Source organism: Artibeus jamaicensis, unplaced genomic scaffold, assembly GCF_021234435.1.
Source record: "Artibeus jamaicensis isolate MK-2021 breed Jamaican fruit bat unplaced genomic scaffold, CSHL_Jam_final scaffold_461, whole genome shotgun sequence".
Classification (NCBI taxonomy): Eukaryota; Metazoa; Chordata; class Mammalia; order Chiroptera; family Phyllostomidae; genus Artibeus; species Artibeus jamaicensis.
This window is the reverse complement of record NW_026522045.1, coordinates 7,517,730-7,541,557: the sequence shown is the minus strand read 5'-3', so window position 1 is coordinate 7,541,557 and position 23,828 is coordinate 7,517,730. Positions and strand designations below refer to the sequence as shown.

Genomic DNA, 23,828 nt, shown 5'->3' with positions numbered 1-23,828 from the left:
CCAAGTCCAGTGCAGCCTAGGGTTCCAGGACAGGGAAATAAAGCCTCACCGCTTCTGGCTTTAAAAACCAGTCAGGTTTAGGGTGACAGAAGAAACTGCCAGTCTCTCAGGAGAGACTTTTAATAGACCAACAGGGTCCCAAAATGTACGTAAACCCACCCACTCTGGGAATCAGCACCAGGGAACCTGCAAGAAAGACAGCAGTCACTTATGGGAAGTGAGGGAAGTGACTGGAAACAGGGTGAGACCAGAGCAAGTTGCATTCTTCCCTCTCTGACAGCACCCCCGCATATAAAGCCATAAAGTGGCAAAGCAAGTTGCACTACCCTGACAAACACCTAAGGCTTCACCCCCTACAACATAACAAGTGAACCCACATGGGCAGTTGAAGCAGCCTCTACCAGATACACAGAAAAGCTGCCAAACTGAGGAGACAATAATATGGCCCAAATGAAAGAACAGACTAAAACTACCCCCCCCCAAATTAAGCAACATAGAGATAGCCAACTTATCACATGCAGAGTTCGAAACACTGGTGATCAGGATGCTCAGATAAATAATTGAGAATGGACACAAAATAAAGGAAGAAATGAAGTCTATACAAAGTGAAATAAAGAAAAAAATACAGGGAATCAACAGTGAAGGGAAGGAAGCTAGATGGAAATCAATGAATTGGAACAAAAGGAAGTGATAAACATTCACCTGAAAGAGAAAGAAGAAAAAAGAATTCAAAAAAGCAAGGTGAGCCCTGGCTGGTATAGCTCAGTGGATTGAGCACAGGCCTGAGAACCAGATGATCACAGTTCAATTCCCAGTCAGGGCACATGCCTGGGTTGCAGGCCAGTTCCCAGCAGGGGACTCATGAGAGGCAACCATGCATTGATATTTCTCTCCCACTCTTTCTCCTTCCCTTCCCCTCTCTCTAAAAATAAATAAATAAAATATTTTTGAAGTTTTTGAAGACTTACAGAATATCCAGAGACACATGAAGAGATGCTCAATATCATTAGCTATCAGAGAGATGCAAATTAAAACCACAATGAGATACCACTTTACACCAGTCAGGATGGCTATAATAGACAAAGCAACAAACAACAAATGTTGGAGAGGGTGTGGGGAAAAGGGGACCTTAGTTCACTGTTGGTGGGATTGTAGACTGGTACAACCATTATGGAAAACAGTATGGAATTTTCTCAGAAAAATAAAAATTGACCTGCCTTTTGACCCAGCAATTCCACTGCTAGGATTATACCCCAAGAATCCTAAAACATCAATTTCAAAGAACCTATGCACCACAACGTTCATAGCAGCACAATTTACAATAGCCAAGAGTTGGAAGCAACCTAGGTGCCCATCAGTAAATGAATGGATCCAAAAATTGTGGTACATATACACCATGGAATTTTATGCAGCAGAGAGAAAGAAGGAGCTACTACCTTTTGCAACAACATGGATGGAACTGGAAAGCATTATGCTGAGTGAAATAGGCCAGGCATTGAAGGACAAATACCATATGATCTCACCTTTGACAGGAAGCTAAAGAATAAAACAAACAAGCAAACAGAATAAAAACAAAGACGCTGAAATAGAGAACAAGTGGGCAGTGACCAGGGGGGAGAGGGAAGGGAACTTAAGGGGAAAAAGGGGGAGGGATTTTGAGGAACAAGTATGAAAGACACAGAGATGAGGACTGGCGGGGGGAATGGGAGGGAGGGGGGAGACCGGGCGGGGGGGGGGAGAGGAAAAAAAAATGTACTTGAAAAGTAACCAAATAAAAAAAAAATATTTTTAAAAAAAGCAAGACGAGACTTAGAAATATCTGGAACAACTTTAAATGTACCAATATCCAAATCATAGGGGTGCCAGAAGAAGAAAGAGGAAGAGCAAGAAGTTGAAAACTTATTTGAAAAAATAGTGAAAGGAAAGTTGCCCAGTTTGATGGAGGAAATACAAGTCTGGAAGCTCAGAGAATCTCAAAGAAGTTGGACCCAAGGAGGAACATACCAACACACATCATAATTATATTTCCCAAGATTAAAGATAAGGAGAAAATATTAAAAGCAGCAACAGAAAAAGGGACAGTAATGTGCAAAAGAGTTCCCATAAGACCATCAGTTGATTTCTCAGAAGAAACCATGCAAACCATGAGGGACTGGCAAGAAATATTCAGAGAAATAAAAAGCAAGGGCCTACATCCAAACTTACTCTATCCAGCAAAACTACCACTTTGAATTGAAGGACAGATAGAGTGCTTCCTAGATACGGTAAATCTAAAAGAGTTCATCATCACCAGGCCATCATATATATGAAATGTTAAAGAGACTTACTTAAGAAAAAGAAGAAGATCAAAACTATGAACAGTGAAATAACAACAAACCCATAACTATTGACAATTGCACCAAAAACAAAAATAAAAACAAACTAAGCAAACAGATAGAACAGGAACAAATCACATAAATAGAGATCACATGGTGGATTATCTGTGGGTAGAAAGAAGGGGGAGAATGGGAGGAAAGGTACAGGGAGTACTAAGTATAAATTGAAGGTACAAAATAGACAAAGGGATGTTAAGAATAGTATAGGAAGCCAGACAAGATTGAGATGTAGGGAGAAACCCTTTGCTTCCTTGCACAACCTAAAGAAGTATAACAACCAATCTAAAATCAATACACAACCAGAAGTGCCAGAAAATCAACATGCATGGAACTCTGACAACCAAGGAATTAAAGAAACAGTCAACCAGACCAAGAAGACCCATAAGATGGTTGGACAGAGAGAACCTGCATTGAGATGGCAGACCACATGGGCAGGGCCAGCTGAACGGGAAAATGAGACTCAGAGCTGACTATGGACTGTGGCAGGGATTGCCTAAGTGGGGGAAACTCCCAGTCTCACATAAGTGTTCACTGGAAAGTGGGCTAGATCTGAGGAGTTGAGTTGCATTGTTTCCTCTCTGGCCCCTACCCCACAGGCCCCACCGAAGCACAGCAAGGAGGGTTGACTTGCCCTGGTGAATATGTAAAGCCTTGCCCCCTTATAACTTAACAGGTGTGCTGAGACAAAGAAATATGGCCTGAATGAAAGAACAGTGTAAAATTCCAGAAAGAGGGCTAAGCAATGAAGAGAGAGTCAACCTATCTGTTGGAGACTTCAAAGCCTTGGTAATCAAAATGCTCACAGAACTGATTGAGCTTGGTCACAAAATTAAAGAGCAAATAAAACATACCCAAAGTGAAATAAAGCAAAATATTCAGGGAAACAATGGTGACAGGAAAAAAACAGGAATGAAATCAATGATTTGGAACAAAAGGAAAAACTTATGATCCAGACTGGAGGAAGGAAGATGGTGACTGAGTAGGACAGAGCATATTTCAGCTCCCGTACACATGGGTGAAAATCTTGGCAGAACTACTGAGAAACAGTGAAATCAACTAACAGATCCACAGCATTTATGAACTTGGGAGAGCAGCGATGGTGACGGCCGCTGAGGTTCCAGTCAGCGGCAGGTCAGTGGCATCAGGGAGTTGAGTGGAGACAGGAGCGGTGGCGGGACCGGTGACCACGGCTGGGCAGCTCTGGTGCTGCCGCAATCGCAGTGGGTATGGGACTGGCTCCGGAAGAGTCATCCACGGGAGCCTGTACACTCAGCGGCCTCGGTACGCGACCAGCACGGGTGAGCAACTTTCTCCCTCCCCACCTGGGCAGCACCAGGCAGAGGCCTGTCTGCGTGAGTTTACACAGAGAGCAGAGAGTAACAAGAATAAAGGGCCAGATGTCTGCAGACTCTGTGGTCCTCAGCCCGGGAGAATTGAGAGGTGCATTGTTGCCACCGGTCTGGCTGGGGATTGGGCTGGGCTGAGAGGCAGGCTGTCAGGAAAGGTTTTATTTTTTTTATTTTTTTGGAAAGTGGACTGACAGCTTGGCTCGATTCTCACCCAGTCTGGCATCAAGGAAGTATCGAGCCAGACACTGAGAGTCCCAGGCAGCCGTGCGGGTGCTCAGGCACCCGCATCCCAGTCTGGTAGCCTGGCTCACACACTGGTAACCCAGTCCACAGAGAGGTCCTGCTGCAACCAGAAAAACAGGTTTGGACAGTTTAAAACCAACAAGAGAAGTTTTCTGGTTTTGTTTTGTGGGGTTTTTCTTGTTTGTTTGTTTGTTTGTTTGGGTTTTTAAAAAAGTAATCTTATAGATTTTTAATTTTATTATTGCTTTCTCTTTCAAAACTTTGATCCTCTCCTTTCTTTTTTTCCTGCTTTAGTCCTTCTTCCCTTCCCAAACTTACCACTATCTCCTCCCTTCTCCTGCCTTTTTCTTGTGTTCTTTTCTTTTTTTGTTGTTTGTTGCTTTGTTTTCTTTTACCCACAAAAGACACAAACAACTGGGAACTGTGAAAAGACCAGAGTGGGACCCAAAGACAGGGCATCTCAACAATAGAGACAGAGAAACAAAGTTCACTTTGCTATAGCAGAGAAGCCACAAGTTGCTGTATACTTGTATTATTTTTTTTCATTATTCTCATTTCTTTTATATTCTAATAGTATCTTTGTATTCCTCCTCCTTCTGTATAGGCTTCTTAGTCTGGGCTGGTTTTATTGTATTATTTGACAGGTTTCCTCTGTTCTTTCCTCCACAATGTATCTCTAATTTTCTATACCTCATGCCTCTTGTTCTCCTTTAGCACACTACCTGAAGCTCTACACCCCTATTCAGACAGATCTCCTAGAGTTGGTCATATGATTCTTGCTCTGATACTACTATAAATAATAGCTGTTCTATACAACTGTAAATACTTCACAACAAATCTCCCAGATCTTAGCCCACTTTACAGGTTCCTGAATTCTATTACTGGAGTAATTAACTCTATTTGCTCACACACTACACCTATTTACTATTCTTTACTCTCACCTTACCTCAAAATCTGACTGTCTGCAACCTCACTGCTTTCTAGTTGCAACTCACAAGTCTTCCCTCCCCAACAAGAGGCTTATCTTATGTCCATCCTTTTGTAAAAGTGGCAAGTTGGGTTTAAGATTACGGTTAACAGTATATAGCCTAAAGATCATCTATCTCTTCTCTACCAGCTGTGACTGTAAATACTATAAAATACTCTTCTGCAGTCATACACCATTTTGCCTCCCTCTCCATCTGATTAGACACACACAAAAAAAGGAGTAGGTGGAAACGGACAACATCAAGATACCTGAAGGAGTCTGCACCACTGAAATTCACAGGTATTCTACCACAGAAGTTCACACCATAAACCCAGGGACACAGAACAGATTGATTTTAGAAGCTGAGGCTAACAAGAAGAGTCTCACAAACAATGGGAAGACAAAGAAAAAATCCTCAAATGAAGGAAAAGTGGAAGCCATATTAAGAATGGTAGATGAAGCGCGGGCCTGCGAACCAGACAATCGCGGTTCGATTCCCAGTCAGGGCACATGCCTGGGTTGCAGGCTGGTTCCCTGCAGGCCAGTTCCCAGCAGGGGATGCACGAAAGGCAACCCTACATTGATGTTTCTCTCCTTCTCTCCCTCCCTTCCCCTCTAAAGATAAATAAATAAAATCTTTAAAAAAAAAAAAGAATGGTAGATGAGACTTCCGCCAAGATGGAGGCATAGGTGGATGTGCCGTACCTTCTCACACAACCAAGATTAGAGAAAACTAAATATTAGCAACAGAAAACACAGCCAGAACACGGAAAATTGAACTTTTCGGAAGTCCGTTAACAACAAATTCTTCAGCCTGACCGGTAAGGGGCGAAACCAGCGGCTGGCGGAGCGGGGTTGCACAGGAGGACTCAGCCAGTCACACTCAGGCCCGCGGAATCCAGGCGCAGGGTCAGACCTAGTGAGCGACCCAGTGAGCCACCAGGCGAGCGACCGCGGGGGAGACAGCCGGGCCCGGGGCTGCGTGTTGACTGAGGTCGCGCATTTGTGCGCGGGTGGACAGGCGAGGGAGTGGGCAGTTGGACCGGGCAAGCGGCAGGTCCCCACGGCAAGCGGCAGTGGAGGGCGCCGCCATTTCCCTGCTCTGATCCCACCTCCACATACAGCATCATAACCCAGCGACTCTGAGTGGCCCGGCCCAGGGGAACCACCTAAGGCACTGCTCCTCCGCACCCAGCTGTGAGAAGCGGCAGAGGGAGTCGCCATTTCCCCTCTCTGGACACGCCCCCACATACAGCGTCACAACCCAGCGACCTGGGAATCCAAGGCGCCGCTTCTCACACTTAAAGGGCCCGAACAGACCAAGAATGGCGCAGGAGGATCTCAGAGCCCCAGAGCCAATAGATCTAAGCGATGAAGAAATAGCGAAACTCACAGACGCACAGTTTAAAACATTGGTGATCAGGATCCTCACAGAACTGGTTGATTATACGGACAAATTAGACAAATATATGAAGGCGAAACTAATTGAAATGAATGGAATTGCACAGGACACCAATAGCAATGAAAAGGAAACTGGGACTCAAATCAATGGAGTGGACCAGAAGAAAGCAAATAATGGCCAAACAGAAAAGAGTCAAGAAGCAAGAATTCAAAGAAATGAGGAGAGTCTTAGGAACCTCCAGGACATCTTTAAACGCTCCAACATCCGAATTATAGGGGTACCAGAAGGGGGAAAGGCACAGCCGCCAGTGGAAAACTTATTTGAACAAATAATAAAGGAGAATTTCCCCAATCTGGCAAAGGAAATAGACTTCCAGGAAATCCAGGAAGCTCAGAGAGTACCAAAGAAGTTGGACCCAAGAAGGAACACACCAAGGCACATCATCATTACATTAGCCAAGAATAAAATGAAGGAGAGAATCCTAGAAGCAGCAAGAGCTAAGGGGACAGTCACCTACAAAGGAGTTCCCATCAGACTGTTAGCTGATTTCTCAAAAGAGACCTTCCAGGCAAGAAGGGGCTGGAAAGAGGTATTCCAAGCCATGAAATCCAAAGACCTACAACCAAGATTGCTCTATCCAGCAAAGCTTTCATTTAGAATGGAAGGATAGATAAAGTGCTTCTCAGATAATATCAAATTCAAGGAGTTCATCCTCACCAAGCCCTTATTATATGAAATGTTAAAGGGACTTATCTAAGAAAAAGAAGATAAAAAAGATAAACGGTGAAAGGACAGCAAACTCACACTTATCAACAACCACACCTAAAACAAAAGCAAACTAAGAGGACAGCTAGATCAGGAGCAGAACCATAGAAATGAAGATCACATGAAGGGTTTGCAACAGGGGAGTGGGAGAAGGAGAAGGGGGGAGAAGGTACAGAAAATAAGTAGCATAGACAGTAGATAGAAAATATATAGGGGGGAGGGTAAGAATAGTAGGGGAAATATAGAATCTAAAGAACTTGATGAGAAAAAAGTATGAAAGACACAAGGATGAGGACTGGGGGGGGAATGGGAGAGAGGGGGGAGACAGTGCGGGGGGGCTGGGATGGGAGAAATAGACAAAAATGTACTTGAAAAATAACTAAATAAAAATTAAAAAAAGGAACTTGAGACACGTGTTCATGAGGTAAAGGGGGGAGAATGTTGGGCGAGGGGTGTGCAGGGTGGAGAGGAATGGAGGAGGGGAAATAGAACAAATGTAATGGCATAATCAATAAAATAAAAGAAAAGAATTAACATCATCAAAATGTCCATACTACCCAAAACAATTTAGAGATTCAATGCAATGCCTATTAAGGTACCAATGACATATTTCACAGATATAGAATAAACACTTCAAAAATTTATATGGAACCATAAACGACCCCGAATAGTAGCTGCAATTTTGAGAAAGAAGAACAAAGTAGGAGGGATCATAGTACCTGATATCAAACTGTATTACAAGGCCACTGTAATCAAAACAGCCTGGTACTGGCATAAAAACAGGCACATAGACCAATGGAATAGAACAGAGAGCCCAGAAATAAACCCAACACTTTACACCTAATTAATATTTGACAAAGGGGACAGTAACATAAAATGGAGTAAAAATAGCCTCTTGAACAAATGGTGTTGGGAGAACTGGACAACTAAGTGCAAAAAAAATGAAACTTGTGCAGCAATTTACACCATACACCAAAATAAATACAAGATGGATAAAAGACTTAAATATAAACCTTAAAACCATTACAGTCCTAGAGGAGAACATTGGCAGGAAAATCTCAGATATTTCAAGCCGCAACACTTTTACTGATATGTCCCCTAGAGCAAGGAATATAAAGGAAAGAATAAACAAATGGGATCTCGTCAAAATTAAAATCTTCTGCGTGGCTAAAGAAAACAGTATTAAAATAAAAAGATGACCAACTGTATGGGAAAACATATTTGCCAATGATACCTCAGACAAAGGTTTAATCTCCAAAATATACAAAGAACTCACAGGACTGCACTCTAAGAAGACAACTAACCCAATTAAAAAATGGGAAAGGACTTGAACAGACACTTCTCCAAGGAGGACATACAGAACATCCAGAGACACATGAAGAGATGCTCAATATCGTTAGCTATCAGAGAGATGCAAATTAAAACCACAATGAGATACCACTTTACACCAGTCAGGATGGCTAGCATAAATAAAGCAACAAACAACAAATGTTGGAGACGTTGTGGGGAAAGGGGGACCCTAGTTCAGTCTTGGTGGGATTGCAGACTGGTACAACTACTGTGGAAAACAGTATGGAATTTTCTCAGAAAACTAAAAATGGATCTGCCTTTTGACCCAGCAATTCCAGTGCTAGGATTATATTCTAAGAACCCTAAAACACCAATTTCAAAGAACCTATGCACCACAATGTTCATAGCAGCACAATTTATAATAGCAAAGGGTTGGAAGCAGCCTAGGTGCCCATCAGTAAATGAATGGATCAAAAAATTGTGGTACATATACACAATGGGATTCTCTTCAGCAGAGAGAAAGAAGGAGCTACTACCCTTTGCAACAACATGGATGGAACTGGAAAGCATTATGCTGAGTGAAATAAGCCGGGTGTTGAAAGACAAATACCATATGATCTCACCTTTAACAGGAAGCTAAACAACAAAGCAAATAAGCAAGCAAAATAAAAACAAAGACACTGAAATAGAGAACAGGCTGACATGATCAGAGGGGAGAGGGGAGGGAATTTAAGGGGAAAAAATGGGAGGGATTTAGAGGAACAAGTATAAAGAACACAAGTACAACAACTAAGGAGGGTGGAAATGGGAGGGAGGTGGGGAGCACGGGGCAGGGTAGGCTGCGATGGGAGAAATAGACAGAAAACTGTACTTGAAAAATAGTTAAATAAAAATAGAATAAAATAAAAAGAATTTTTTTTAAAAATTATGATCCAACCTGAAAAGAATTAAGAAACAAGAATTCAAAAAAAATAAAGAGAAGCTTAGGAACCTCTGGGACAACTTTTAATGTTCCAATACCCAAATTATAGGGGTGCCAGAAGGAGAACAACAGCAAGAAATTGAAAATTTATTTCAAAAAATAATGAAGGAAAACTTCTCCAGTGTGGCCAAGAAAATAAACTTCCAGGATGTCCAAAGAGTCCCAAAGAAGTTGGACCCAAAAAAGAATACACCAATGCACATCATCATTAAGTTACCAAAGTTTAAAAATAAGGAGAGATTCTTAAAAGCAGCAAGAGGAAAGAAAAGAGTTACCTACAAAGGAATACTCATAAAACTATCAGCTGATTTCTCTAAAGAAACTTTGCAGACAAGAAGGATTTGGAAAGGAGTACTTGAAGTCATGAGAGGCAAAGACCATCATCCAAGAACACTCTATCCAGTACAGCTATCATTTAGAATGGAAGGGCAGATAAAGTGCTTCTCAGATAAGATCAAATTCAAGGAGTTCATCATCACCAAGCCTTTATTATATGAAATGCTAAAGGGACTTATCTAAGAAAAAGAAGTTAAAGAAACATGAACAGTGAAATGACAACAAACAATCAACAAGTGAACCTAAAAAGAAAGAGGAAGAGAGAGAAGCAATGAAAACAAAAACCAAGCAAACAGAAAGGGGAACAGAATCAGAGAAATGGACATTACATGGAGGATTTTCAGTGGGGAGGGGGAGGAGAGGACTAGGAGGGAGAAAATACAGGGAAAAAAAGTATAATTGGTAGGTCTAAAATAGATGGGGAGAGGTCAAAAATGGTATAAGAAACAGATAATTCAAAAAACTTATAAGTACAACCCATAGACATGAACTAAGGGGGATGTGGAATGCTGGAGGATTGGGGGTGCAGGGTGGAGGGGGAATAAGGGAAAAAATGGGAAAACTGTAATAGCATAATCAATAAAATATACTTTTAAAAGAATCGGTATAAAATATACAGGGGGAGATTATAGTATAGGAAAAGTAGAAGCCAAGGAACTCACATGTACGACTCATGGACTAAGGTGGGGGTGGGGGAAAGAGGATGGAAAGTTGTGTGCAGGGTGGAGGAAAATAAAGGTGGGGGAATGGGACTACTGTAATATCATAGTCAATAAAATATATTAAAAATAAGCCTTGGCTGGTGTAGCTCAGTGGATTGAGTGCGGGCTTGTGAACCAGACAATCACAGTTCGATTCCCAGTCAGGGCACATATCGGGGTTGCAGACCGGTTCCCTGCAGGCCACTTCCCAGTAGGGGACGCATGAAAGGCAACCATACATTGATACTTCTCTCCCTCTCTCCTTCCCTTCCCCTCTAAAGATAAATAAATAAAATATTTAAAAATATATATATTAAAAATAAATTTAAAAGTCTACAAAAAAAGAATAGTATAGGAAATGGAGAAGTCAAAGAACTGATATGTACAACCCATGGACATGAACTGAGGGGGGAATTGCTGGAGGGAATGGGGATAACGGGCAGAGGGGAGCAATGGGAAAAAAGTGGGACAAATGTAATAGCACAATCAATAAAATATACTTAATAAAAAGGAAAAATAACAATGTAAAATGTTAACATTTGAGACATTTTCTCTTTGTGTTTCTCCTTCTACAACTAAAAGTCTATTCTTTTTCTGCAATAGTTTTCAAAGTACTTTATTATTCATATTTGTATATCACTTAGCAACTATGAATCATATCCATGTTATATTTTCCAGATACCCTAAAATATAAATATCAGCTTTTTCCTTATAGAAAATAAGAGTAAAGTCTCTTACATAATAAATGTCTAAATGAACTGGCACATTATCCAGTGGCCCCTTCTCAAAATATTCTTTTCTACCACGTTTGTATATAAGTTTTCAGTTGCTTCATTTCACTTTCTCTATACATAGCAATCTCACCTTTGCCCTGAGAATTGTGCCTCATTTGGTCGAGCACCCTCTGGGAAAGCAAAGAGTCACTAGTTAAATTCCTGGTCAAGGCATATGATTGTATTGTAGGTTTGGCCCCCAGTTGGGGTGTGTGAGAGGCAACCAATCAATGTTGCTCTCTCACAATGGTATTTCTCTCTCCCTCTTTCTACCTCCTGTCCAGTATCTCTAAAAATAAACAAATAAAGTATTTAAAATAATTTTTACTGTCTTTCAATTACAGTTGTTCTCATTTTCAACCGATTGCTCTCCCCTACCCTACTCACCCACCCTCTTCCACATTCTATCCTCCACCATTGTCCATGTCTATGGGTCATTTATAGATATTCCATAACTTGACACTTCCACTTCTCCTTTCCATTATACTCCTCCCTCCTCCCCTCAGGTCACTGCCAGTTTGTTCTTTATTTCAATGTCTCTGGTTCTATTTTGCTCACTTGTTTGTTTTGTTGATTAGGTTCCACATAAAGGTGAGAACATATGGTATTTGTCTTTCACTGCCTGGCTTATTTCACTTAACAAAATGCTCTCCATTTCCATCCATGCTGTTGCAAATGGTAGGAGCTCCTTCTTTCTCTCTGCTCCATCACATTCCATCATATATGTACAATAGCTTCTTAATCTGTTCATTTACTAATGGGCCCTTAACTTGATTCCAGTGTTTAATTACTGGGAATTTTGCTGCCATGAACATTAAGGTGCACGGGTTGTTCTGAATTGCTATTTCAGTGTTCTCAGGATATAATCCCAGCAGTAATTGCTAGGTCAAAAGGCAATTCCATTTTTAGTTGTCTGAGGAAATTTTATACTGTTTTCCACAGTAGCTGCTCCAGTCTGCATTGCCACAACAGTGCATTAGGCTTCCCTTCACTCCATAACCTCTCCAACACTTGTTGTTTGTTGCTCTGTTTAAGATGTCCATTCTGACAAGTGTTAAGTGGTATCTCATTGTGGCATTAATTTGCATCTCTGATGGTTAGTGATGCTGAGCATCTTTTCATGTGTCTCTGGGCCTTCGGTATGTCCTCCTTGTAGAAGTGTCTGTTCAAGTCCTTCGCCAATTTTTTAATTGTTTGATTTTTTTTTTGTCTTCCTGGAGGGAATCGTGTGAGCTGTTTATATATTTTGGAGATCAAACCCTTGTCCAAGGTACCATTTGCAAATATGTTTTCACATACAGTTGATTCTCTTTTCATTTTAATGCTGTTTTCTTTAGCCATGCAGGAGCTTTTTATTTTGATGAGATCCCAGTTTTTAAATATTTTTTATTTTATTGATTATGCCATTACATTTGTTCTATTTCTCCCCTTCATTCTCCTCCACCCTGCACACCCCTCCCCCACCACTCCCCCCCCTTTAGTTCACGACCATGTGTCTCAAGTTCTTTAGATTCTATATTTCCCCTACTATTCTTACCCTCTCCCAAATCCATTTTCTACCTACGGTCTATGCTACTTATTTTTTGTACCTTCTCCCCCCTTCTCCTTCTCCCACTCCCCTGTTGCTAACCCTTCATGTGATCTTCATTTCTATGGTTCTGCTCCTGATCTAGCTGTCCTCTTAGTTTGCTTTTGTTTTAGGTGTGGTTGTTGATAAGTGTGAGTTTGCTGTCCTTTCACTCTTCATCTTTTTTATCTTCTTTTTCTTAGATCAGTCCCTTTAACATTTCATATAATAAGGGCTTGGTGATGATGAACTCCTTGAATTTGATATTATCTGAGAAGCACTTTATCTATCCTTCCATTCTAAATGAAAGCTTTGCTGGATAGAGCAATCTTGGTTGTAGGTCTTTGGATTCCATGACTTGGAATACTTCTTCCCAGCCCCTTCTTGCCTGTAAGGTCTCTTGAGAAATCTGCTGACAGTCTGATGGGGACTCCTTTGTAGATGACTGTCCCCTTAGCTCTTTCTGGTTCTAGGATTCTCTCCTTCATTTTAATCTTGGCTAATGTAATTATGATGTGCCTTGGTGTGTTTCTTCTTGGGTCCAACTTCTTTGGTACTCTCTGAGCTTCCTGGATTTCCTGGAAGTCTATTTTCTTTGCCAGATTGGGGAAGTTCTCCTTTATTATTTGTTCTAATAAGGTTTCCACTAGTGGCTGCTCCTTTCCCCCTTCTGGCACCCCTATAATTCAGATGTTGGAGCGTTTAAAGATGTCCTGAAGGTTCCTTAGCCTCTCCTCATTTTTTTGAATTCTTGTTTCTTCATATTTTTCTGTTTGGTCATTTTTTCCTTCCTTCTGGTCCGCTCCCTTGATTTGATTCCCAGTTTCCTTTCCATCAGTATTGCTTTCTTGTGCATTTCCCTTCATTTCAGTTTGTTTATCCTTCATATGTTCCCCTAATTTGTGGCTAAAATCAACCAGTTCTGTGAGCATCCTGATTACCAGTGTTTTGAACTGTGCCTGTGATAGGTTGGCAATTTCTTGTTCGCTTAGATTTATCGGCTCTGGGGCTCTGAATTCTTCTAGAGCCATGTTTTGACCTGTTGCGCCTGTTACATTTGAGGAGAAGTGCCTTAGATGTTCACCAGGGTGGGGGGACCCAGTCTCTGGGTTGCGATGTTGTATGTGGGCGGGGTCAGAGAGGGAGCAATGGCCATCCTCTCTGCTCCGACTGTCCTCTCTGCTCCTTCCTACCACTGGGGCCTCCCTGGTCTGTGTCACTGCTCACTTCTTCACTGATTTATTGGTTTAGCTGAGGGGTTCATTGTTGTCGAACTCCATATTGTTCAATTTTCTGTGGCTTATCTATGTTTATTGTTGTTAAAACTTTGTTGTTTGTAGATTTGGTTGTGCAAGGAGGTAAAGAGTTTCCACCTATGCCTCCATCTTCGTGGAAGTATGAGATCTCATTTTAATTTTTTTTCCTTTATGTCCCTTGTTCTAGGGGGCATATTGATGAAAATATTGCTGGATGAAATATCTGAGATTTTCTTTCCTATGTTCTCCTCTAGAACTTTTATGGTGTCATGACTTATATTTAAGTCCTTTATCCACCTTGAATTTACTTTTGTGTATGGTGTAAATTGGTAATCAAGTTTCATTATTTTATACCATTTGTTGAAGAGGTTGTTTTTACTTCATTTTATGCTTCTGCCACCTGTATTGAATATTAATTGACCATAGAGACTTGGGTTTATTTCTGGGCTCTCTAATCTGTTCCATTGGTCTACGTGTCTGTTCTTAGGTCAATATCAAGCTGTTTTGATTACAGTGGCCTTGTAATACAGTTTGATATTAGGCATTGTGATCCGTCCTTTTGTTCTTCTTTCTCAGAATTTCTGTGGCTATTTGGGGTCATTTATGGTTTCATATAAAGTTTTGAAATGTTAGTTCTGTATCTGTGAAATATTTCATTAGTACTTTAGTAGGGATTGGGTTGAATCTATAAATTGCTTTGGGTAGTATGGGCATTTTAATTATATCAGTTCTTCCAATGCATGAACATGGTTTATGTTTCCATTTATTTGTATATTCTATAATTTCTTCAATGTTTGTTAGTTTTCTGAGTACAGATCTTTTACCTCCTTGGTTAGGTTTAATCCTAGGTACTTAATTTTCTTGTTACTATATCAATTGGCAATTTTCCCTAATTTCTGTTTCTGATATTTCATTGTTGGTGTACAAAAATGCCTTTGATTTCTGAGTATTGACTTTCGATCCCACTCTTTTGCTAAATTCACTTATTTATTTTTTTGGTGGAGTCTATAGAATTTTCTATGTACACTATCATGTCATCTGGAAAAATGACAGTGTTACTTTCTCCTTTTCAATTTGGTTGCCTTTTATTTTTTATTTTTTTGTCTGATTGCTGTAGCTAAAAATTTTCATATTGTGTTGAAGAGAAGTGGTGAAAGTGGACACCTTTGTCTTCTTCCTGATCTTAATGGAAAAGCTTTTAGTTTTTGCTCATTGAGTATCAGATTGGCTGTGTATTTCTCATATATGGCCTTTATTATGTTTTGGTATGCTTCCTGTACTCCCACTTTGCTGAGGGTTTTTACCATAATTGGGTATTGTACTTTATCAAACACATTTGAGTATCTATTGATATGATCATTTGGCTTTTGTCTTTCCTTTGGTTATGTGATGTATTATGTTTTTTGTCTTCCATATTGTACCATCCTTGCATCCCTGGGATGAATTCGAACTTGTCCACAGTGTATGATCTTTTCAATGTATCGATGAATGCAGCTTGCCAATATTTTGTTTGAGGATTTTTCAACTGTGAGCATTCTACCAGTTATTCTTTATTGATTCATGAAATATCCAAAATTAATTATGTGATTGTGTTCAAATGAAGTTTCTTCTTCATTTTATTTAATCTCTCCATCATCCTTCCATTCAATGTAACACATTCATGACAAAACATATTATCTTCTAGGTCTTAGAGTGGGAAATTTCAGGCCATTACAAGAGGAGAGAGATGATCATTTTGGAAATAACAGACACCCAAACCTGACAAGCGTGGAACTGCAAATGAATCTACCTATCTTTGTCTGCCATGAGAGGTCTGCCATGGACTACATACCACCTGACACCACATGTTTGCAGTAGAAAGTTCTCAGCAAGTACAGGAATAGAACATGAATTCACAGTCTTAGGTTGTATGGCTGTTGCAGCAATTCTTGTACATGTTGCCAACATAGCCTCCTGAGCTGAAGTTGTCACTTCAAATGTATTGGCCCCTTTCTCTCTCTTACTCATCTTACAACTTTTACCACTCCTTGCTTTCTTGGTGTGGTGACCACCTTGCATATCCTTAAACAGGACTGCAATGTGTCCTCCTGTGGTATTTCAGGAGCTCTTTATGCTGTTTCCATATTCCTCACTCACTTGTTTTTCTTCAGAGTAAGCATGTTCCCTCAGCTTCATATAAGTCTCTGTTTTCTTGCCTTTAGTACACTAATTATTTTGTTGGCACCAGTTCTATAAAGTATTGTGATATACTTTATTAATTAAAGGCAAAATTGTTGGCAAGGGAAGAATTAGTTTGGGGCAATTATTGTTTGAATTATTCATTCATTTGGGAAAATAAACTGTATTGTTTGTTCTAGGCATCCTTAGGTTACCTCCTGAGGTTGAAGAAATCCTTGTCTCCATTTCATGTTCTTCATTACATTCCTCATTAACTGAAATTAATGTGAAAATCATACTTTCTTCGCCTAATTATTCTTCAAATATATCCTTTTCATTGCTATCCAAACTTGAATTTGTCACTTCCAGGAATCTAAGCGGAAGGCAAAGCCAGCAGTATTGAGAACATGAGGACACTTGCAGATTACTCCTTTTAGCTTCTTTGTTGAGGATTTTAGCATCTATGTTCATCAGTGATACTGGCCTGTATTTTTTTTTCTTTGTGGTGTCTTTATCTGGTTTGGGGATTAGAATGATGCTGGCCTCATAAAAAGAGTTGTGGAGTCTTCCCTCTTCTTGGATGTTTTGGAATAGTTTGAGAAGGATAAAGGTTCATTCTTCCTTAAATATTTGTAAAATTCTCTTGTGAAACTGTCCATTTCAGGGCTTTCATTTGCCGGGAGGTTATGATTACTGTTTCAATTTTACTAGCAGTTACTAGTATATTCAGGCTTTCTGCTTCTTCTTGACTTAGATTTGGAAGATATGTTTTGAGAAAAAAATTTTATTTCACCCAAGTTTTCAAATTTCTTGGCATATAGTTGTTCATAATAATTTCTGTCAATCCTTTGTATTTCTGTAGTTTTGGGGGTAATGCCTCCTCTTTTATTTCTGATTTTATTTCTTTGGGCCATCTCTCTCTATTTCCTGATGAGTCTGGTTAAAAGCTTGTCAATTATTTTATTATTCTCATTTCAATACAGTTGTCTCCACTTACACCACACCATGGCCCCCTGCCCCACCCATTCCTGCCTTCCACTCTTGAACCTACCCCCTTTGGCTTTGTCCATGTGTCCTTTATACATGTTCCTTGAGGGACCTTATCCTGTTTAACCCCCCATTAACCCTCTCCCTGCTCTCCTCTGGTTATGGTCAGTTTGTTCTTTATTTCAATGTTTCTGGTTATATGTTGCTTGCTTATTTGTTTTGTTGATCAGGCTCCACTTATAGATGAGATTATATGGTATTTGTCTTTCACTACCTGGCTTATTTCACTCACCATATTACTCTCCAGTTCCATTCATGCTGCTGTGAATGATAGGAACTCGTTTTTTCCTTCTGCTGTGTACTATTCCACTGTATAAATGTGCCAGTTTTTTCAACCACTCATCTTAAATATATGTCACCACACCATAAAATTCATATAGAAAATCATTGGCAGAAGAATCTCAGACATCTCCTGCAGCAACATCTTCACTGATATGTCCTGTAAGGCAAGGGATATAAAGGAAAAAATAAACAAATGGTATCTCATCAAAATAAAAAGCTTCTGCATGGCTAAAGAAAAGAGTATTAAAATGAAAAGAGAACAAACTATATGGGAAAATATATTTGCCAATGATACCTCAGACAAGCGTTTGATCTCCAAAATATATAAAGATTTTGTTTTTCTTTTCAAAGAACAAGCTTCTGGATTTATCAATCCTCTGAATTATTATTTTATTATCTATGTAATTTAATTATGCTCTGATCATGATTATTTCCTTCCTTCTACTCTGTTTTTGTTTTGTTTTGGCATTTTTCCCTCCAGTTTTCATAGATATATGGTTAGGTTGATTATTTGAAATTTTTCTGTCTTTTTTTAGGTAAACTTGTATTATAAATTTCCCCCTTAGGACTTCCTTCACTGTGTCCCATAGGTTTTGGGTGTTTTGGTTTCCTTTTCATTTGTTTCCAGAAACTTTTATCTCTTCCTTGATGCCATTATTAACCCATTCATTGTGTAATACCATACTATTCAGTATCCATGAATTTGAGTGGTTTTTTTAGTTTTTTTCCTTGAGGTTATTTTCTGGTTTCAAGGCATTGTAGTCTAAGAAAATGGTTGGTATGATTTTAATTTTCTTAAGTTTGTTGAGGCTTGTTTTGTATTCTATCATGTGGTCTATCTTTGAAAAAGTTCCACATGTATTAGAAAAGAATATATCTTGCTATTGGGGTGAAAAGTTCTGTATATCTCAGTTACATCCATTTGATCTAGAGCATTGTTCAGTGCCACAATATCTTTCTTGATTCTTTGTTTGGAAGATCTATCCATTGTTGGTGGTGGGTTGTTAAAAACCCCTACTATAATTGTGTTGCTATCTATTACTTCCTTAAGTTCCTCCAAAATTTTCTTAATATATTCTGGTGCTCCAATATTGGGTGCATATATGTTTACACTGTTCATGTCTTCTTCATGGATTCTCCCCTTGAGTATTGTTACATGTCCTGTTTTTCTTTTTATGTCCATTGTTCTGAAATTTTTTTCCCTGATATAAGTATTGCTGTCCCCACTTCTTTCTCTCCTTTTGCTTGGAATATTTTTTCTACCCTGTATTTTCATTCTGTGTAAGTCTTTTGTTCTCGAGTGGGTCTCTTTTAGGCAGTGTATGTGCTGGTCATGTTTTCTTGTCAATTCAGCTACCCTATGTCTTTTTCTTTTTGAAGATTTTATTTATTTATTTTTAAAGAAGGGAAGGGAAGGAGAAAGAGAGGGAGAGAATCATCAATGTGTGGTTGTTTCTCATGTGCCCCATACTGGGGACCTGGCCTGCAACAATGTCATGTGCCCTAAACCAGGAATCAAACCAGCAACACTTTGGTTCCAAGGCTGGCACTCAATCCACTGAGCCACACCAGCCAGTGTTCTCCTGTTTTTTGATTGGAGCATTTAACCATTTACATTTATATTATTATTAATAGGTACTTATTCATTGCTATTTTCCCCCTTTATACTTCTATTCCTCTATGTCTCACTCTATTCCTTCATCTTCTTATAGCAGTCCTTTTAGCATGTCTTGCAGTAGTGTTTTGGTGGTATATTCTTTAGCCTTCTTTTGTGTAGGAAATGTCTTAGTCTGCCTTCTGTTTTTATTGAGAGCCTTGCTGGGTAGAGTAGTCTTAGTTTCAGACCTTTGCTTTTCATTACTTGGAATATTTCTTGCCATTCCTTTTTGGCTTGTAGTGTTTCTGTTAAGAAATCAGCTGCTAGCCGTATTGGAGCTCCCTTGTGTATTACTTTTTGTTTCTCCTTCACTTCCTTTAATATTCTCCCTTTGTCTTTCAATTTTCTCATTTTAATTATGATGTGTCTTGAAGTAGGCTTCTTGAGTTAATCTTGTTTGTGACTTTTGGTGCTTTCTGGAATTGTGTGACTTTTTCTCTCATCAAATTAAGGAAGTTTTCTGTCATTACTTTTTAAACAAGTTTCTATCCCTTTCTCCTCCTTTTCTACTCCCGTTATTCCTATTATATTGATTGTATTATGTTTTATGTTGTCATATAGCTCCCTTAAGTCTTCATTTTTTTTTCTTTGCTCTTTCTGGGAATTTTTTTCTACCTTGTCCCGTACTTCATTCCTCTTTCAATCTTCTGCTTCACCTAGTCTGATTTTAATTCCTCCTACTGTGTTCTTCAATTCAGAAATTGTATACTTCATTTCCTCTTAGTTCTTATTGATAGTTTTTATGTCCTTTTTCATGCTTACATAGTTTGCAGTAAGTTTCTGTAGCTTACCTGTAGTTCTTTGTAATTCTCACTAAGCTCATCGAGCTTACTTATAACCATTGTTTTGAACTCAGTGTCTTAGAGTTTACTTACCTCTATTTTGTTAGCACTCTTTCTGGGGATTCCTTCTTTCCTTTTAATTGGAGGTTATTTATTTGTGTCCCCACTTTAAAAGAGACTCTTCTTTTTTTCTGGTTCTTAAATTGATCTACTTTGACTCCCTGTCTCTGTTGTGTGAAATTCTGTGGTAGGAGACCTGTGGATGCAGTAGTACAACCTCCTTGATATAGTGATCTTGATGCACCTGAAATGCCCTTTATGCTGCTTTTGTTATGTAATTGGGTTTTGATTGTTTTGAGGTCCTTCTTTGGTTGGTCATTCCCTCCAGCTGACTCCACTCCCCACATCATGTATACTGTTTAAAGGTGCTGCCAGAACAAAACCACACAGCCCAGGAAACAAAGCCAAACCAACCAAAATAACTCCCACCCACAATCTCACTATAAACAGGAAATGAACCAGTATTAATAAGGGTGTAAAGACATTAAAGTTATTATAGTAAAGGAGAAGTGGATATGAGATGACTATCTGAGAGAAAAATGATTTTGAGAGTATAGAGGGAGGAGCACCAGTTAGAATAGGGAACTGGAGCAATGCAAAGAGAGACAGTAAAGTGTACATTATAAATGAGAAAGAAATGAAGAAGGGAGAATGGGGTAAGATAAGGGGGGCACATAATATTAGGTTTTAACACAAATCAAAAGCATTAAAGTGAGATAGAGAAAGCAAAAGAATAAAAAGTAAATAAATAATTTAAAAGTAAGAGCCAAATTGGAGAAAAAGATCCACCACAACACTGTCATCAACAAATGAGCTAAGAGTAATATAGGTGGGATGGGAGTAAGAGAGAAGAAGAAAGAAAGAAAGAAAGAAAGAAAGAAAGAAAGAAAGAAAGAAAGAAAGAAAGAAAGAAAGAAAGAAAGAAAGAAAGATCTTAAGTGGTGTCTAGAGAAAAGGGAAGTGATTTTGAGATGATAGAGGGAGAGGGGATACTAAGCACAGGGAACAAAAACCAGGCTAAGACAGGGAACAATTAAAATTTAAAGTGAAAAAAAAAAAAAGAAAGGCAAGGATAAAAAAATAAAAAGGAAAAGAACAGGCTAAGATAAGGAAAATTAAAATATGAGATTGAAAAAGAAATGGGCAGGATAAAGGCAGAATAGAGTAGGAGAGGGGAATAATAAAATTTGAGGTTTTAGATACAGAAATAGTGAAGATCTAGAGACAATTTTTTTGAAAAATGTAGCAACTACCCTATCCACAACCAACAAGCAAAGATTGCTGAAGGTGGAGAGAGAATGTGGGTATTTTAAGAGCAGGAAAATGAATGTGGGATGATCACTGATAATAAAATTAGTTTTGAGAATGTCAAAGAGGGAGAAATAATATAAAATCTAGTGACTTAATATGCATAAAAATTAAGGACAAGTTTTGAATATTAAAATCTATGTTGGAAAGAAAATATTGCAAGTCATGGAGAAGACCACAGTGGGTTTCATTTCAGTAGAATCTATTATTTACTACAGGTTTTTTTAAAAGATTTTATTTATTTAACTTTAGAGAGGAAGGGTTGGAGAGTTGCCTCTCGTGAGTCCCCTGCTGTTCCTAGCAGGCATGTGCCCTGACTAGGAATCAAACCGCGATCGTGTGGTTCGCAGGCCCACGTTCAATCCATTGAGCTATGCCAGCCAGGGCTTACTATGGGTTTTTTTTTTCTTTTTGGATCCTCCTCTCTTGATATCAGATGGTGTCCCAGTCTGGCCTTAGGCAGCATGTTCAAGACTACCAGAGATCTACTAACTGTGGCTGACTCTTTTCATTGTTAATCTAATCACTCTGTATTCAGTCAGACTTAAGAACCACAAGGTTGGACAGAGTATCTCCTGGGGGTGGGGCTATTGCTTCCCCTCAGGCTGATGACACCTGAAGGGAGGGGGTGGTTTGCCTAAGCAAGATGTCTCCTGCAGTATGGGGAATGACTCAGCCCCAGGATCTTGGTGGCTGCTCTCTCAGTTATCTCCTCAAAACCACCATCCCAGGTCTCTCCTCAAGTGTGTTTAGTCCATTATGCCCCCTCCTTTGCCAGAGTACAGGTTAAGTGGCTGCATATAAAAAAAATTATACATTGCCCCTTTAAATGGCCCTTAGTGTCTTTAGTCATCTCTCTCTAGTAGAGCAAAACCCTTCTGCTTTTTGCAGCTGGATGTTATTTTTTGGGCTTGGGTTTTATACCCCACACTTCTCAGGCAGATACCCCCAGCCATGGAAATATCCTTTTGGCACTTCAGCTGCACCCATGGGAGCCCAGTCAGCCCTCTTGAGTCTCCTCTGCCCTCCCTACCAGTCATGTGTGTTGAAGCTGTTTCTTCTGTGTTAAGACTTCTTTCCTGTTATTGTTCAGTTGTTTATTTTGGAAGATTTCCTAAGAGTTTAGTTGTAATTTCAGATCGGTCCTGGGAGAAGGTTAGTGTAACTTCCACTCACTCCCCCACCATCTTGGATCACTCAAATAAAACCTTTTTTTAAAAAAGAAATCTCTTTCTTTCTTTCTTTCTTTCTTTCTTTCTTTCTTTCACTGTCTTTCTCACTTCCTATGTTCTCTCTGACCATTATTAGTACATGCACTGTAGAAAAACTAACCAGTTAAAATATCTTCAAAATCTCACAATTTTTCATCTTTTACAAATATCAAAATATTTACTTAGCCCCAGATCTTCTAAAACTTGGTATAATATTTAAATATGAATTAATAATAATCAAACATATAAATAGCAAATATTTATCTTGTCCCACCTATGAAACATACATTCATAGTTTTTAAATGATCATCAAGAAATAACATATCCAGAAGTTACAACAGGTGTTGGTGTAGGAAGCCTTTGGACTCTCCTTCCCTTCACAAACATTATAATTCAGTCACAGTTCATGGACGAATTACATTTATGATAAATCCAGTAGCTAAATTAAATGTTGCTGCACATTGGACTCACCAAAGGAAGCAGGCAGTTTAACATACCACATTTAAGTCTCTGCCTCTGGCATAGTAGTACTATATGATCAGGTAGAGACCACCTAACTCTTAGCTTCTACCAGGGGAAGGAAGAGGTTGGTGTATGTGTTCAGCACTCCAACTCTTCCTTAAGGGCTCCCCAGAGAATGATCTTTGTCTTTTCAAACTTGGAGCTCTAATCGATCTGATATAGTCTACCTACCTGGGCAAGAGAGAAATGATGGTTTGGACTGTTAGATGCCAAAGGTCTTTTCCCCTTCTCAGCAGAGTAAACATGAAAACTCCCAGTTCTCAGCTTCAATTCCAGGGATGCCCAAAGAAATAACATCTCACTTTCCAGTCTTAGGGCTTTGATGGGTCTTAGTCTATCTATCTGTGGCAGAACAACAATTTGGATTGGTATAAGCCACAGATCCTCTCCCTGCTGAGCACCAAGTGAGTAGACAAAAACACAGTTGGCTGTATCTCACAGAGAGAGATAGTTGCTCAAGAACTCCAGAATCTCTTTCCAGGCTCATGAGTGGAAGTCTTACTGTTCAAGGATAGTCCATGAATACTGAGAGGGGTGCCTGATTTATTTAATACACAGACATCAACACAGAGTCAAAGAAAATTAATAATCAGGTAAAGATGTTCCAGACAAAGGAATGTAATAAATCTCCAGACACTAACCTTAATGAAATTGAGATACATGATTTACAGTGATTGACAGAGAATTTAATCTCACTGTCAACGTTGCTCAACAAAGCCAAAAGAACAATACATGATCAAAGTGAAAAGTTCAACAAAGCACTAGAAAATATTAAAAAGTACAAAACAGAATTCAT

General features: G+C 39.3%; 1 pseudogene; it reads right to left on the bottom strand.

The window, feature by feature from the left end:
• Window positions 1–15,585: 15,585 nt before the first annotated feature.
• Window positions 15,586–19,972, bottom strand: LOC119063037 (developmental pluripotency-associated protein 2-like; annotated as a pseudogene).
• Between the last annotated feature and the right edge of the window lie 3,856 nt (window positions 19,973–23,828).